The sequence below is a fragment of the Oncorhynchus gorbuscha genome, unplaced genomic scaffold (assembly GCF_021184085.1).
Source record: "Oncorhynchus gorbuscha isolate QuinsamMale2020 ecotype Even-year unplaced genomic scaffold, OgorEven_v1.0 Un_scaffold_2225, whole genome shotgun sequence".
NCBI lineage: Eukaryota > Metazoa > Chordata > Actinopteri > Salmoniformes > Salmonidae > Oncorhynchus > Oncorhynchus gorbuscha.
In genome coordinates this window covers 14,608-28,622 of record NW_025746794.1, presented here as the reverse complement: position 1 = coordinate 28,622, position 14,015 = coordinate 14,608, and the positions used below count along the sequence as shown (strand labels likewise).

The 14,015-nt window shown below is 43.6% G+C and overlaps 21 non-coding genes across 21 annotated transcripts; all 21 read left to right on the top strand.

The window, feature by feature from the left end:
• Nucleotides 1-471: 471 nt before the first annotated feature.
• Nucleotides 472-544, top strand: trnak-cuu. The gene has a single exon. It is a non-coding gene; the product is annotated as a tRNA-Lys (tRNA).
• Nucleotides 545-1,355: 811 nt separating this feature from the next.
• On the top strand, nt 1,356-1,428 carry trnak-cuu. The gene has a single exon. It is a non-coding gene; the product is annotated as a tRNA-Lys (tRNA).
• A 920-nt stretch (nt 1,429-2,348) lies between these two features.
• On the top strand, nt 2,349-2,421 carry trnak-cuu. Its single transcript has one exon. It is a non-coding gene; the product is annotated as a tRNA-Lys (tRNA).
• Nucleotides 2,422-2,846: 425 nt separating this feature from the next.
• Nucleotides 2,847-2,919, top strand: trnak-cuu. Its single transcript has one exon. It is a non-coding gene; the product is annotated as a tRNA-Lys (tRNA).
• Nucleotides 2,920-3,344: 425 nt separating this feature from the next.
• Nucleotides 3,345-3,417, top strand: trnak-cuu. The gene has a single exon. It is a non-coding gene; the product is annotated as a tRNA-Lys (tRNA).
• A 425-nt stretch (nt 3,418-3,842) lies between these two features.
• trnak-cuu lies at nt 3,843-3,915 on the top strand. Its single transcript has one exon. It is a non-coding gene; the product is annotated as a tRNA-Lys (tRNA).
• A 425-nt stretch (nt 3,916-4,340) lies between these two features.
• Nucleotides 4,341-4,413, top strand: trnak-cuu. The gene has a single exon. It is a non-coding gene; the product is annotated as a tRNA-Lys (tRNA).
• A 426-nt stretch (nt 4,414-4,839) lies between these two features.
• trnak-cuu lies at nt 4,840-4,912 on the top strand. The gene has a single exon. It is a non-coding gene; the product is annotated as a tRNA-Lys (tRNA).
• A 425-nt stretch (nt 4,913-5,337) lies between these two features.
• trnak-cuu lies at nt 5,338-5,410 on the top strand. Its single transcript has one exon. It is a non-coding gene; the product is annotated as a tRNA-Lys (tRNA).
• Nucleotides 5,411-5,835: 425 nt separating this feature from the next.
• Nucleotides 5,836-5,908, top strand: trnak-cuu. The gene has a single exon. It is a non-coding gene; the product is annotated as a tRNA-Lys (tRNA).
• Nucleotides 5,909-6,333: 425 nt separating this feature from the next.
• trnak-cuu lies at nt 6,334-6,406 on the top strand. Its single transcript has one exon. It is a non-coding gene; the product is annotated as a tRNA-Lys (tRNA).
• Nucleotides 6,407-6,831: 425 nt separating this feature from the next.
• On the top strand, nt 6,832-6,904 carry trnak-cuu. Its single transcript has one exon. It is a non-coding gene; the product is annotated as a tRNA-Lys (tRNA).
• A 916-nt stretch (nt 6,905-7,820) lies between these two features.
• trnak-cuu lies at nt 7,821-7,893 on the top strand. The gene has a single exon. It is a non-coding gene; the product is annotated as a tRNA-Lys (tRNA).
• Nucleotides 7,894-8,318: 425 nt separating this feature from the next.
• Nucleotides 8,319-8,391, top strand: trnak-cuu. Its single transcript has one exon. It is a non-coding gene; the product is annotated as a tRNA-Lys (tRNA).
• Nucleotides 8,392-8,816: 425 nt separating this feature from the next.
• trnak-cuu lies at nt 8,817-8,889 on the top strand. Its single transcript has one exon. It is a non-coding gene; the product is annotated as a tRNA-Lys (tRNA).
• Nucleotides 8,890-9,314: 425 nt separating this feature from the next.
• trnak-cuu lies at nt 9,315-9,387 on the top strand. The gene has a single exon. It is a non-coding gene; the product is annotated as a tRNA-Lys (tRNA).
• A 1,310-nt stretch (nt 9,388-10,697) lies between these two features.
• On the top strand, nt 10,698-10,770 carry trnak-cuu. Its single transcript has one exon. It is a non-coding gene; the product is annotated as a tRNA-Lys (tRNA).
• A 425-nt stretch (nt 10,771-11,195) lies between these two features.
• On the top strand, nt 11,196-11,268 carry trnak-cuu. The gene has a single exon. It is a non-coding gene; the product is annotated as a tRNA-Lys (tRNA).
• Nucleotides 11,269-11,693: 425 nt separating this feature from the next.
• Nucleotides 11,694-11,766, top strand: trnak-cuu. The gene has a single exon. It is a non-coding gene; the product is annotated as a tRNA-Lys (tRNA).
• Nucleotides 11,767-12,191: 425 nt separating this feature from the next.
• trnak-cuu lies at nt 12,192-12,264 on the top strand. Its single transcript has one exon. It is a non-coding gene; the product is annotated as a tRNA-Lys (tRNA).
• Nucleotides 12,265-13,575: 1,311 nt separating this feature from the next.
• trnak-cuu lies at nt 13,576-13,648 on the top strand. The gene has a single exon. It is a non-coding gene; the product is annotated as a tRNA-Lys (tRNA).
• The last annotated feature ends 367 nt before the right edge of the window (nt 13,649-14,015 follow it).

Genomic DNA, 14,015 nt, shown 5'->3' with positions numbered 1-14,015 from the left:
GAGACTCTTAATCTCAGGGTCGTGGGTTCGAGACCCACGTTAGGTGATTATTTTCTCTGCCGAAGAACCAACTCACTTCGCAAACAAGCCATCCTCTTGGAATTTTTGAGCAGGCTTGCCACCCTGCATTGCTGGTGATACAGAAGGCTATGAATTTGTATTCTATCTCTGCCTGCACTCTGACCTGTCATCTCAATGACATCCCTATTACCGATGAATTGTACTCCTAAATGGATTGAATAAATTATCATTTTCCGGAATAGAAATGGACAGGCAGGGGCTTCAAGAACAATACTTGCTCCTGGTGGGGTTTGAACTCATAACCTTCGCATCGAATTACTGTATACTGCTGTATAAGTACAACACGCGAACAGATTGCACCACAGGATCCATCAACAACACTCACTGATCACCATATTTTGCAGAAACTGGGATGTACGATATTCGAACCAAGTCAATATTCATAAAGGTGCCTGGCTAGCTCAGTCGGTAGAGCATGAGACTCTTAATCTCAGGGTCGTGGGTTCGAGCCCCACGTTAGGTGATTATTTTCTCTGCCGAAGCACTAACTCACTTCGTAAACAGCCATCCGCTTGGAATTTTGAGCAGGCTTGCCACCCTGCATAGCTGGTGATACAGAAGGCTATGAATTTGTATTCTATCTCTGCCTGAACTCTGACCTGTCATCTCAATGATATCCCTATTACCGATGAATTGTACTCGTAAATGTATTGAATAAATTATAATTTTCCGGAATAGAAATAGACAGGCAGAGGCTTCAAGTAGAATACTTGCTCCTGGTGGGGCTTGAACTCATAACCTTCGCATCGAATTGCTGTATATTGCTTTACAAGTACAACACGGTAACAGAATGCACCACAGGATCCATCAACAACACTCTCACATAACCCCATATTTGGCAGAAACGTGGCTGTATGATATTCGGACCAAGTCAATATTAATAATGAGGTACCTGGCTAGCTCAGTCGGTAGCGCATGAGACTCTTAATCTCAGGGTCGTGGGTTCGAGGCTATGAATTTGTATTCTATCTCTGCCTGCACTCTGACCTGTCATCTCAATGACATCCCTATTACCGATGAATTGTACTCCTAAATGGATTGAATAAATTATCATTTTCCGGAAGAGAAATAGACAGGCAGAGGCTTCAAGAAGAATACTTGCTCCTGGTGGGGCTTGAACTCATAACCTTCGCATCGAATTAGTGTATACTGCTGTATAAGTACAACACGCTAACAGATTGCACCACAGGATCCATCAACAACACTCACTGATCACCATATTTTGCAGAAACTGGGATGTACGATATTCGAACCAAGTCAAATCACTATTGGTTACCTGGCTAGCTCAGTTGGTAGAGCATGAGACTCTTAATCTCAGGGTCGTGGGTTCGAGCCCCACGTTGGGTGTTTATTTTCTCTGCCAAAACACCAACTCACTTCGCAAACAACCATCCTCTTGGAATTTCGAGCAGGCTTGCCACCCTGCATTGCTGGTGATACAGAAGGCTATGAATTTGTATTCTATCTCTGCCTGCACTCTGACCTGTCATCTCAATGACATACCTATTACCGATGAATTGTACTCCTAAATGGATTGAATAAATTATCATTTTCCGGAATAGAAATAGACAGGCAGAGGCTTCAAGAAGAATACTTGCTCCTGGTGGGGCTTGAACTCATAACCTTGTCCTCTAATTGCTGTATACTGCTGTATAAGTACAACACGCGAACAGATTGCACCACAGGATCCATCAACAACACTCACTGATCACCATATTTTGCAGAAACTGGGATGTACGATATTCGAACCAAGTCAAACTCACTATTGAGGTACCTGGCTAGCTCAGTCGGTAGAGCATGAGACTCTTAATCGCAGTGTAGAGGGTTCGAGCCCCACGTTGGGTGTTTATTTTCTCTGCCAAAGCACCAACTCACTTCGCAAACAACCATCCTCTTGGAATTTCGAGCAGGCTTGCCACCCTGTTTTGCTGGTGATACAGAAGGCTATGAATTTGTATTCTATCTCTACCTGCACTCTCACCTGTCATCTCAATGACATACCTATTACCGATGACTTGTACTCCTAAATGGATTGAATAAATTATCATTTTCCGGACAAGAAATAGACAGGCAGCGGCTTCAAGAAGAATACTTGCTCCTGGTGGGGCTTGAACTCAACCTTGGCATCGAATTACTGTATACTGCTGTATAAGTACAACACGCTAACAGATTGCACCACAGGATCCATCAACAACACTCACTGATCACCATATTTTGCAGAAACTGGGATGTACGATATTCGAACCAAGTCACAATCACTACTGGTTACCTGGCTAGCTCAGTTGGTAGAGCATGAGACTCTTAATCTCAGGGTCGTGGGTTCGAGCCCCACGTTGGGTGTTTATTTTCTCTGCCAAAACACCAACTCACTTCGCAAACAACCATCCTCTTGGAATTTCGAGCAGGCTTGCCACCCTGCATTGCTGGTGATACAGAAGGCTATGAATTTGTATTCTATCTCTGCCTGCACTCTGACCTGTCATCTCAATGACATCCCTATTACCGATGAATTGTACTCCTAAATGGATTTAATAAATTCTAATTTTCCAGACAAGAAATAGACAGGCAGGGGCTTCAAAAAGAATACTTGCTCCTGGTGGGTCTTGAACTCATAACCTTCGCATCAAATTACTGTATGCTGCTGTATAAGTACAACACGCTAACAGATTGCACCACAGGATCCATCAACAACACTCACTGATCACCATATTTTGCAGAAACTGGGATGTACGATATTCGAACCAAGTCAAACTCACTATTGAGGTACCTGGCTAGCTCAGTCGGTAGAGCATGAGACTCTTAATCTCAGGGTCGTGGGTTCGAGCCCCACGTTGGGTGTTTATTTTCTCTGCCAAAACACCAACTCACTTCGCAAACAACCATCCTCTTGGAATTTCGAGCAGGCTTGCCACCCTGCATTGCTGGTGATACAGAAGGCTATGAATTTGTATTCTATCTCTGCCTGCACTCTGACCTGTCATCTCAATGACATACCTATTACCGATGAATTGTACTCCTAAATGGATTGAATAAATTATCATTTTCCGGAATAGAAATAGACAGGCAGAGGCTTCAAGAAGAATACTTGCTCCTGGTGGGGCTTGAACTCATAACCTTGTCATCTAATTGCTGTATACTGCTGTATAAGTACAACACGCGAACAGATTGCACCACAGGATCCATCAACAACACTCACTGATCACCATATTTTGCAGAAACTGGGATGTACGATATTCGAACCAAGTCAAACTCACTATTGAGGTACCTGGCTAGCTCAGTCGGTAGAGCATGAGACTCTTAATCTCAGGGTCGTGGGTTCGAGCCCCACGTTGGGTGTTTATTTTCTCTGCCAAAACACCAACTCACTTCGCAAACAACCATCCTCTTGGAATTTCGAGCAGGCTTGCCACCCTGCATTGCTGGTGATACAGAAGGCTATGAATTTGTATTCTATCTCTGCCTGCACTCTGACCTGTCATCTCAATGACATACCTATTACCGATGAATTGTACTCCTAAATGGATTGAATAAATTATCATTTTCCGGAATAGAAATAGACAGGCAGAGGCTTCAAGAAGAATACTTGCTCCTGGTGGGGCTTGAACTCATAACCTTGTCATCTAATTGCTGTATACTGCTGTATAAGTACAACACGCGAACAGATTGCACCACAGGATCCATCAACAACACTCACTGATCACCATATTTTGCAGAAACTGGGATGTACGATATTCGAACCAAGTCAAACTCACTATTGAGGTACCTGGCTAGCTCAGTCGGTAGAGCATGAGACTCTTAATCTCAGGGTCGTGGGTTCGAGCCCCACGTTGGGTGTTTATTTTCTCTGCCAAAACACCAACTCACTTCGCAAACAACCATCCTCTTGGAATTTCGAGCAGGCTTGCCACCCTGCATTGCTGGTGATACAGAAGGCTATGAATTTGTATTCTATCTCTGCCTGCACTCTGACCTGTCATCTCAATGACATCCCTATTACCGATGAATTGTACTCCTAAATGGATTGAATAAATTATCATTTTCCGGAATAGAAATAGACAGGCAGAGGCTTCAAGAAGAATACTTGCTCCTGGTGGGGCTTGAACTCATAACCTTCGCATCGAATTAGTGTATACTGCTGTATAAGTACAACACGCTAACAGATTGCACCACAGGATCCATCAACAACACTCACTGATCACCATATTTTGCAGAAACTGGGATGTACGATATTCGAACCAAGTCAAACTCACTATTGAGTTACCTGGCTAGCTCAGTCGGTAGAGCATGAGACTCTTAATCTCAGGGTCGTGGGTTCGAGCCCCACGTTGGGTGTTTATTTTCTCTGCCAAAACACCAACTCACTTCGCAAACAACCATCCTCTTGGAATTTCGAGCAGGCTTGCCACCCTGCATTGCTGGTGATACAGAAGGCTATGAATTTGTATTCTATCTCTGCCTGCACTCTGACCTGTCATCTCAATGACATCCCTATTACCGATGAATTGTACTCCTAAATGGATTGAATAAATTATCATTTTCCGGAATAGAAATAGACAGGCAGAGGCTTCAAGAAGAATACTTGCTCCTGGTGGGGCTTGAACTCATAACCTTGTCATCTAATTAGCTGTATACTGCTGTATAAGTACAACACGCTAACAGATTGCACCACAGGATCCATCAACAACACTCACTGATCACCATATTTTGCAGAAACTGGGATGTACGATATTCGAACCAAGTCAAACTCACTATTGAGGTACCTGGCTAGCTCAGTCGGTAGAGCATGAGACTCTTAATCTCAGGGTCGTGGGTTCGAGCCCCACGTTGGGTGTTTATTTTCTCTGCCAAAACACCAACTCACTTCGCAAACAACCATCCTCTTGGAATTTCGAGCAGGCTTGCCACCCTGCATTGCTGGTGATACAGAAGGCTATGAATTTGTATTCTATCTCTGCCTGCACTCTGACCTGTCATCTCAATGACATACCTATTACCGATGAATTGTACTCCTAAATGGATTGAATAAATTATCATTTTCCGGAATAGAAATAGACAGGCAGAGGCTTCAAGAAGAATACTTGCTCCTGGTGGGGCTTGAACTCATAACCTTGTCATCTAATTGCTGTATACTGCTGTATAAGTACAACACGCTAACAGATTGCACCACAGGATCCATCAACAACACTCACTGATCACCATATTTTGCAGAAACTGGGATGTACGATATTCGAACAAAGTCAAACTCACTATTGAGGTACCTGGCTAGCTCAGTCGGTAGAGCATGAGACTCTTAATCTCAGGGTCGTGGGTTCGAGCCCCACGTTGGGTGTTTATTTTCTCTGCCAAAACACCAACTCACTTCGCAAACAACCATCCTCTTGGAATTTCGAGCAGGCTTGCCACCCTGCATTGCTGGTGATACAGAAGGCTATGAATTTGTATTCTATCTCTGCCTGCACTCTGACCTGTCATCTCAATGACATACCTATTACCGATGAATTGTACTCCTAAATGGATTGAATAAATTATAATTTTCCAGAATAGAAATAGACAGGCAGAGGCTTCAAGAAGAATACTTGCTCCTGGTGGGGCTTGAACTCATAACCTTCGCATCGAATTGCTGTATACTGCTGTATAAGTACAACACGCGAACAGATTGCACCACAGGATCCATCAACAACACTCACTGATCACCATATTTTGCAGAAACTGGGATGTACGATATTCGAACCAAGTCAAACTCACTATTGAGGTACCTGGCTAGCTCAGTCGGTAGAGCATGAGACTCTTAATCTCAGGGTCGTGGGTTCGAGCCCCACGTTGGGTGTTTATTTTCTCTGCCAAAACACCAACTCACTTCGCAAACAACCATCCTCTTGGAATTTCGAGCAGGCTTGCCACCCTGCATTGCTGGTGATACAGAAGGCTATGAATTTGTATTCTATCTCTGCCTGCACTCTGACCTGTCATCTCAATGACATCCCTATTACCGATGAATTGTACTCCTAAATGGATTGAATAAATTATCATTTTCCGGAATAGAAATAGACAGGCAGAGGCTTCAAGAAGAATACTTTCTCCTGGTGGGGTTTGAACTCATAACCTTCGCATCGAATTAGTGTATACTGCTATATAAGTACAACACGCTAACAGATTGCACCACAGGATCCATCAACAACACTCACTGATCACCATATTTTGCAGAAACTGGGATGTACGATATTCGAACAAAGTCAAACTCACTATTGAGGTACCTGGCTAGCTCAGTTGGTAGAGCATGAGACTCTTAATCTCAGGGTCGTGGGTTCGAGCCCCACGTTAGGTGATTATTTTCTCTGCCGAAGAACCAACTCACTTCGCAAACAACCATCCTCTTGGAATTTCGAGCAGGCTTGCCACCCTGCATTGCTGGTGATACAGAATGCTATGAATTTGTATTCTATCTCTGCCTGCACTCTGACCTGTCATCTCAATGACATCCCTATTACCGATGAATTGTACTCCTAAATGGATTGAATAAATTATCATTTTCCGGAATAGAAATAGACAGGCAGAGGCTTCAAGAAGAATACTTGCTCCTGGTGGGGCTTGAACTCATAACCTTGTCCTCTAATTGCTGTATACTGCTGTATAAGTACAACACGCGAACAGATTGCACCACAGGATCCATCAACAACACTCACTGATCACCATATTTTGCAGAAACTGGGATGTACGATATTCGAACCAAGTCAAACTCACTATTGAGGTACCTGGCTAGCTCAGTCGGTAGAGCATGAGACTCTTAATCTCAGGGTCGTGGGTTCGAGCCCCACGTTAGGTGATTATTTTCTCTGCCGAAGACACCAACTCACTTCGCAAACAACCATCCTCTTGGAATTTCGAGCAGGCTTGCCACCCTGCATTGCTGGTGATACAGAAGGCTATGAATTTGTATTCTATCTCTGCCTGCACTCTGACCTGTCATCTCAATGACATACCTATTACCGATGAATTGTACTCCTAAATGGATTGAATAAATTATCATTTTCCGGAATAGAAATAGACAGGCAGAGGCTTCAAGAAGAATACTTGCTCCTGGTGGGGCTTGAACTCATAACCTTCGCATCAAATTACTGTATACTGCTGTATAAGTACAACACGCTAACAGATTGCACCACAGGATCCATCAACAACACTCACTGATCACCATATTTTGCAGAAACTGGGATGTACGATATTCGAACCAAGTCAAACTCACTATTGAGGTACCTGGCTAGCTCAGTCGGTAGAGCATGAGACTCTTAATCGTGGGTTCGAGCCCCACGTTAGGTGATTATTTTCTCTGCCAAAGCACCAACTCACTTCGCAAACAACCATCCTCTTGGAATTTCGAGCAGGCTTGCCACCCTGCATTGCTGGTGATACAGAAGGCTATGAATTTGTATTCTATCTCTGCCTGCACTCTGACCTGTCATCTCAATGACATACCTATTACCGATGAATTGTACTCCTAAATGGATTGAATAAATTATCATTTTCCAGAATAGAAATAGACAGGCAGAGGCTTCAAGAAGAATACTTGCTCCTGGTGGGGCTTGAACTCATAACCTTGTCCTCTAATTGCTGTATACTGCTGTATAAGTACAACACGCGAACAGATTGCACCACAGGATCCATCAACAACACTCACTGATCACCATATTTTGCAGAAACTGGGATGTACGATATTCGAACCAAGTCAAACTCACTATTGAGGTACCTGGCTAGCTCAGTCGGTAGAGCATGAGACTCTTAATCTCAGGGTCGTGGGTTCGAGCCCCACGTTGGGTGTTTATTTTCTCTGCCAAAACACCAACTCACTTCGCAAACAACCATCCTCTTGGAATTTCGAGCAGGCTTGCCACCCTGCATTGCTGGTGATACAGAAGGCTATGAATTTGTATTCTATCTCTGCCTGCACTCTGACCTGTCATCTCAATGACATCCCTATTACCGATGAATTGTACTCCTAAATGGATTGAATAAATTATCATTTTCCGGAATAGAAATAGACAGGCAGAGGCTTCAAGAAGAATACTTGCTCCTGGTGGGGTTTGAACTCATAACCTTCGCATCGAATTAGTGTATACTGCTATATAAGTACAACACGCTAACAGATTGCACCACAGGATCCATCAACAACACTCACTGATCACCATATTTTGCAGAAACTGGGATGTACGATATTCGAACAAAGTCAAACTCACTATTGAGGTACCTGGCTAGCTCAGTTGGTAGAGCATGAGACTCTTAATCTCAGGGTCGTGGGTTCGAGCCCCACGTTAGGTGATTATTTTCTCTGCCGAAGAACCAACTCACTTCGCAAACAACCATCCTCTTGGAATTTCGAGCAGGCTTGCCACCCTGCATTGCTGGTGATACAGAATGCTATGAATTTGTATTCTATCTCTGCCTGCACTCTGACCTGTCATCTCAATGACATCCCTATTACCGATGAATTGTACTCCTAAATGGATTGAATAAATTATCATTTTCCGGAATAGAAATAGACAGGCAGAGGCTTCAAGAAGAATACTTGCTCCTGGTGGGGCTTGAACTCATAACCTTGTCCTCTAATTGCTGTATACTGCTGTATAAGTACAACACGCGAACAGATTGCACCACAGGATCCATCAACAACACTCACTGATCACCATATTTTGCAGAAACTGGGATGTACGATATTCGAACCAAGTCAAACTCACTATTGAGGTACCTGGCTAGCTCAGTCGGTAGAGCATGAGACTCTTAATCTCAGGGTCGTGGGTTCGAGCCCCACGTTAGGTGATTATTTTCTCTGCCGAAGCACCAACTCACTTCGCAAACAACCATCCTCTTGGAATTTCGAGCAGGCTTGCCACCCTGCATTGCTGGTGATACAGAAGGCTATGAATTTGTATTCTATCTCTGCCTGCACTCTGACCTGTCATCTCAATGACATACCTATTACCGATGAATTGTACTCCTAAATGGATTGAATAAATTATCATTTTCCGGAATAGAAATAGACAGGCAGAGGCTTCAAGAAGAATACTTGCTCCTGGTGGGGCTTGAACTCATAACCTTCGCATCAAATTACTGTATACTGCTGTATAAGTACAACACGCTAACAGATTGCACCACAGGATCCATCAACAACACTCACTGATCACCATATTTTGCAGAAACTGGGATGTACGATATTCGAACCAAGTCAAACTCACTATTGAGGTACCTGGCTAGCTCAGTCGGTAGAGCATGAGACTCTTAATCTCAGGGTCGTGGGTTCGAGCCCCACGTTAGGTGATTATTTTCTCTGCCGAAGCACCAACTCACTTCGCAAACAACCATCCTCTTGGAATTTCGAGCAGGCTTGCCACCCTGCATTGCTGGTGATACAGAAGGCTATGAATTTGTATTCTATCTCTGCCTGCACTCTGACCTGTCATCTCAATGACATACCTATTACCGATGAATTGTACTCCTAAATGGATTGAATAAATTATCATTTTCCAGAATAGAAATAGACAGGCAGAGGCTTCAAGAAGAATACTTGCTCCTGGTGGGGCTTGAACTCATAACCTTGTCCTCTAATTGCTGTATACTGCTGTATAAGTACAACACGCGAACAGATTGCACCACAGGATCCATCAACAACACTCACTGATCACCATATTTTGCAGAAACTGGGATGTACGATATTCGAACCAAGTCAAACTCACTATTGAGGTGCCTGGCTAGCTCAGTCGGTAGAGCATGAGACTCTTAATCTCAGGGTCGTGGGTTCGAGACCCACGTTAGGTGATTATTTTCTCTGCCGAAGAACCAACTCACTTCGCAAACAGCCATCCGCTTGGAATTTTGAGCAGGCTTGCCACCCTGCATAGCTGGTGATACAGAAGGCTATGAATTTGTATTCTATCTCTGCCTGCACTCTGACCTGTCATCTCAATGACATCCCTATTACCGATGAATTGTACTCCTAAATGGATTGAATAAATTATCATTTTCCGGAATAGAAATGGACAGGCAGGGGCTTCAAGAACAATACTTGCTCCTGGTGGGGTTTGAACTCATAACCTTCGCATCGAATTGCTGTATATTGCTTTACAAGTACAACACGGTAACAGAATGCACCACAGGATCCATCAACAACACTCTCACATAACCCCATATTTGGCAGAAACGTGGCTGTATGATATTCGGACCAAGTCAATATTAATAAAGAGGTACCTGGCTAGCTCAGTCGGTAGCGCATGAGACTCTTAATCTCAGGGTCGTGGGTTCGAGGCTATGAATTTGTATTCTATCTCTGCCTGCACTCTGACCTGTCATCTCAATGACATCCCTATTACCGATGAATTGTACTCCTAAATGGATTGAATAAATTATCATTTTCCGGAAGAGAAATAGACAGGCAGAGGCTTCAAGAAGAATACTTGCTCCTGGTGGGGCTTGAACTCATAACCTTCGCATCGAATTAGTGTATACTGCTGTATAAGTACAACACGCTAACAGATTGCACCACAGGATCCATCAACAACACTCACTGATCACCATATTTTGCAGAAACTGGGATGTACGATATTCGAACCAAGTCACAATCACTACTGGTTACCTGGCTAGCTCAGTTGGTAGAGCATGAGACTCTTAATCTCAGGGTCGTGGGTTCGAGCCCCACGTTGGGTGTTTATTTTCTCTGCCAAAACACCAACTCACTTCGCAAACAACCATCCTCTTGGAATTTCGAGCAGGCTTGCCACCCTGCATTGCTGGTGATACAGAAGGCTATGAATTTGTATTCTATCTCTGCCTGCACTCTGACCTGTCATCTCAATGACATCCCTATTACCGATGAATTGTACTCCTAAATGGATTGAATAAATTATCATTTTCCGGAATAGAAATAGACAGGCAGAGGCTTCAAGAAGAATACTTGCTCCTGGTGGGGCTTGAACTCATAACCTTTGCATCGAATTAGTGTATACTGCTGTATAAGTACAACACGCTAACAGATTGCACCACAGGATCCATCAACAACACTCACCGATCACCATATTTTGCAGAAACTGGGATGTACGATATTCGAACCAAGTCAATATTACTATAGAGGTACCTGGCTAGCTCAGTCGGTAGAGCATGAGACTCTTAATCTCAGGGTCGTGGGTTCGAGCCCCACGTTGGGTGTTTATTTTCTCTGCCAAAACACCAACTCACTTCGCAAACAACCATCCTCTTGGAATTTCGAGCAGGCTTGCCACCCTGCATTGCTGGTGATACAGAAGGCTATGAATTTGTATTCTATCTCTGCCTGCACTCTGACCTGTCATCTCAATGACATCCCTATTACCGATGAATTGTACTCCTAAATGGATTGAATAAATTATCATTTTCCGGAATAGAAATAGACAGGCAGAGGCTTCAAGAAGAATACTTTCTCCTGGTGGGGTTTGAACTCATAACCTTCGCATCGAATTAGTGTATACTGCTATATAAGTACAACACGCTAACAGATTGCACCACAGGATCCATCAACAACACTCACTGATCACCATATTTTGCAGAAACTGGGATGTACGATATCCGAACAAAGTCAAACTCACTATTGAGGTACCTGGCTAGCTCAGTCGGTAGAGCATGAGACTCTTAATCTCAGGGTCGTGGGTTCGAGCCCCACGTTAGGTGATTATTTTCTCTGCCGAAGCACCAACTCACTTCGTAAACAGCCATCCTCTTGGAATTTCGAGCAGGCTTGACACCCTGCTTTGCTGGTGATACAGCAGGCTATGAATTTGTATTCTATCTCTGCCTGCACTCTGACCTGTCATCTCAATGACATACCTATTACCGATGAATTGTACTCCTAAATGGATTGAATAAATTATCATTTTCCGGAATAGAAATGGACAGGCAGGGGCTTCAAGAACAATACTTGCTCCTGGTGGGGTTTGAACTCATAACCTTCGCATCGAATTACTGTATACTGCTGTATAAGTACAACACGCGAACAGATTGCACCACAGGATCCATCAACAACGCTCACTGATCACCATATTTTGCAGAAACTACGATGTACGATATTCGAACCAAGTCAATATTACCATAAAGGTGCCTGGCTAGCTCAGTTGGTAGAGCATGAGACTCTTAATCTCAGGGACGTGGGTTCGAGCCCCACGTTAGGTGATTATTTTCTCTGCCGAAGCACTAACTCACTTCGTAAACAGCCATCCGCTTGGAATTTTGAGCAGGCTTGCCACCCTGCATAGCTGGTGATACAGAAGGCTATGAATTTGTATTCTATCTCTGCCTGAACTCTGACCTGTCATCTCAATGATATCCCTATTACCGATGAATTGTACTCCTAAATGTATTGAATAAATTATAATTTTCCGGAATAGAAATAGACAGGCAGAGGCTTCAAGTAGAATACTTGCTCCTGGTGGGGCTTGAACTCATAACCTTCGCATCGAATTGCTGTATACTGCTTTACAAGTACAACACGGTAACAGAATGCACCACAGGATCCATCAACAACACTCTCACATAACCCCATATTTGGCAGAAACGTGGCTGTATGATATTCGGACCAAGTCAATATTAATATAGAGGTACCTGGCTAGCTCAGTCGGTAGCGCATGAGACTCTTAATCTCAGGGTCGTGGGTTCGAGGCTATGAATTTGTATTCTATCTCTGCCTGCACTCTGACCTGTCATCTCAATGACATCCCTATTACCGATGAATTGTACTCCTAAATGGATTGAATAAATTATCATTTTCCGGAATAGAAATAGACAGGCAGAGGCTTCAAGAAGAATACTTGCTCCTGGTGGGGCTTGAACTCATAACCTTCGCATCGAATTAGTGTATACTGCTGTATAAGTACAACACGCTAACAGATTGCACCACAGGATCCATCAACAACACTCACTGATCACCATATTTTGCAGAAACTGGGATGTACGATATTCGAACCAAGTCAAACTCACTATTGAGTTACCTGGCTAGCTCAGTCGGTAGAGCATGAGACTCTTAATCTCAGGGTCGTGGGTTCGAGCCCCATGTTAGGTGATTATTTTCTCTGCCGAAGCACCAACTCAATTCGCAAACAACCATCCTCTTGGAATTTCGAGCAGGCTTGACACCCTGCTTTGCTGGTGATACAGCAGGCTATGAATTTGTATTCTATCTCTGCCTGCACTCTGACCTGTCATCTCAATGACATACCTATTACCGATGAATTGTACTCCTAAATGGATTGAATAAATTATCATTTTCCGGAATAGAAATAGACAGGCAGAGGCTTCAAGAAGAATACTTGCTCCTGGTGGGGCTTGAACTCATAACCTTGTCCTCTAATTGCTGTATACTGCTGTATAAGTACAACACGCGAACAGATTGCACCACAGGATCCATCAACAACACTCACTGATCACCATATTTTGCAGAAACTGGGATGTACGATATTCGAACCAAGTCAAACTCACTATTGAGGTACCTGGCTAGCTCAGTCGGTAGAGCATGAGACTCTTAATCTCAGGGTCGTGGGTTCGAGCCCCACGTTGGGTGTTTATTTTCTCTGCCAAAGCACCAACTCACTTCGCAAACAACCATCCTCTTGGAATTTCGAGCAGGCTTGCCACCCTGCTTTGCTGGTGATACAGAAGGCTATGAATTTGTATTCTATCTCTGCCTGCACTCTGACCTGTCATCTCAATGACATACCTATTACCGATGAATTGTACTCCTAAATGGATTGAATAAATGATTATTTTCCGGAATAGAAGTAGACAGGCAGAGGCTTCAAGAAGAATACTTGCTCCTGGTGGGGCTTGAACTCATAACCTTGTCCTCTAATTGCTGTATACTGCTGTATAAGTACAACACGCGAACAGATTGCACCACAGGATCCATCAACAACACTCACTGATCACCA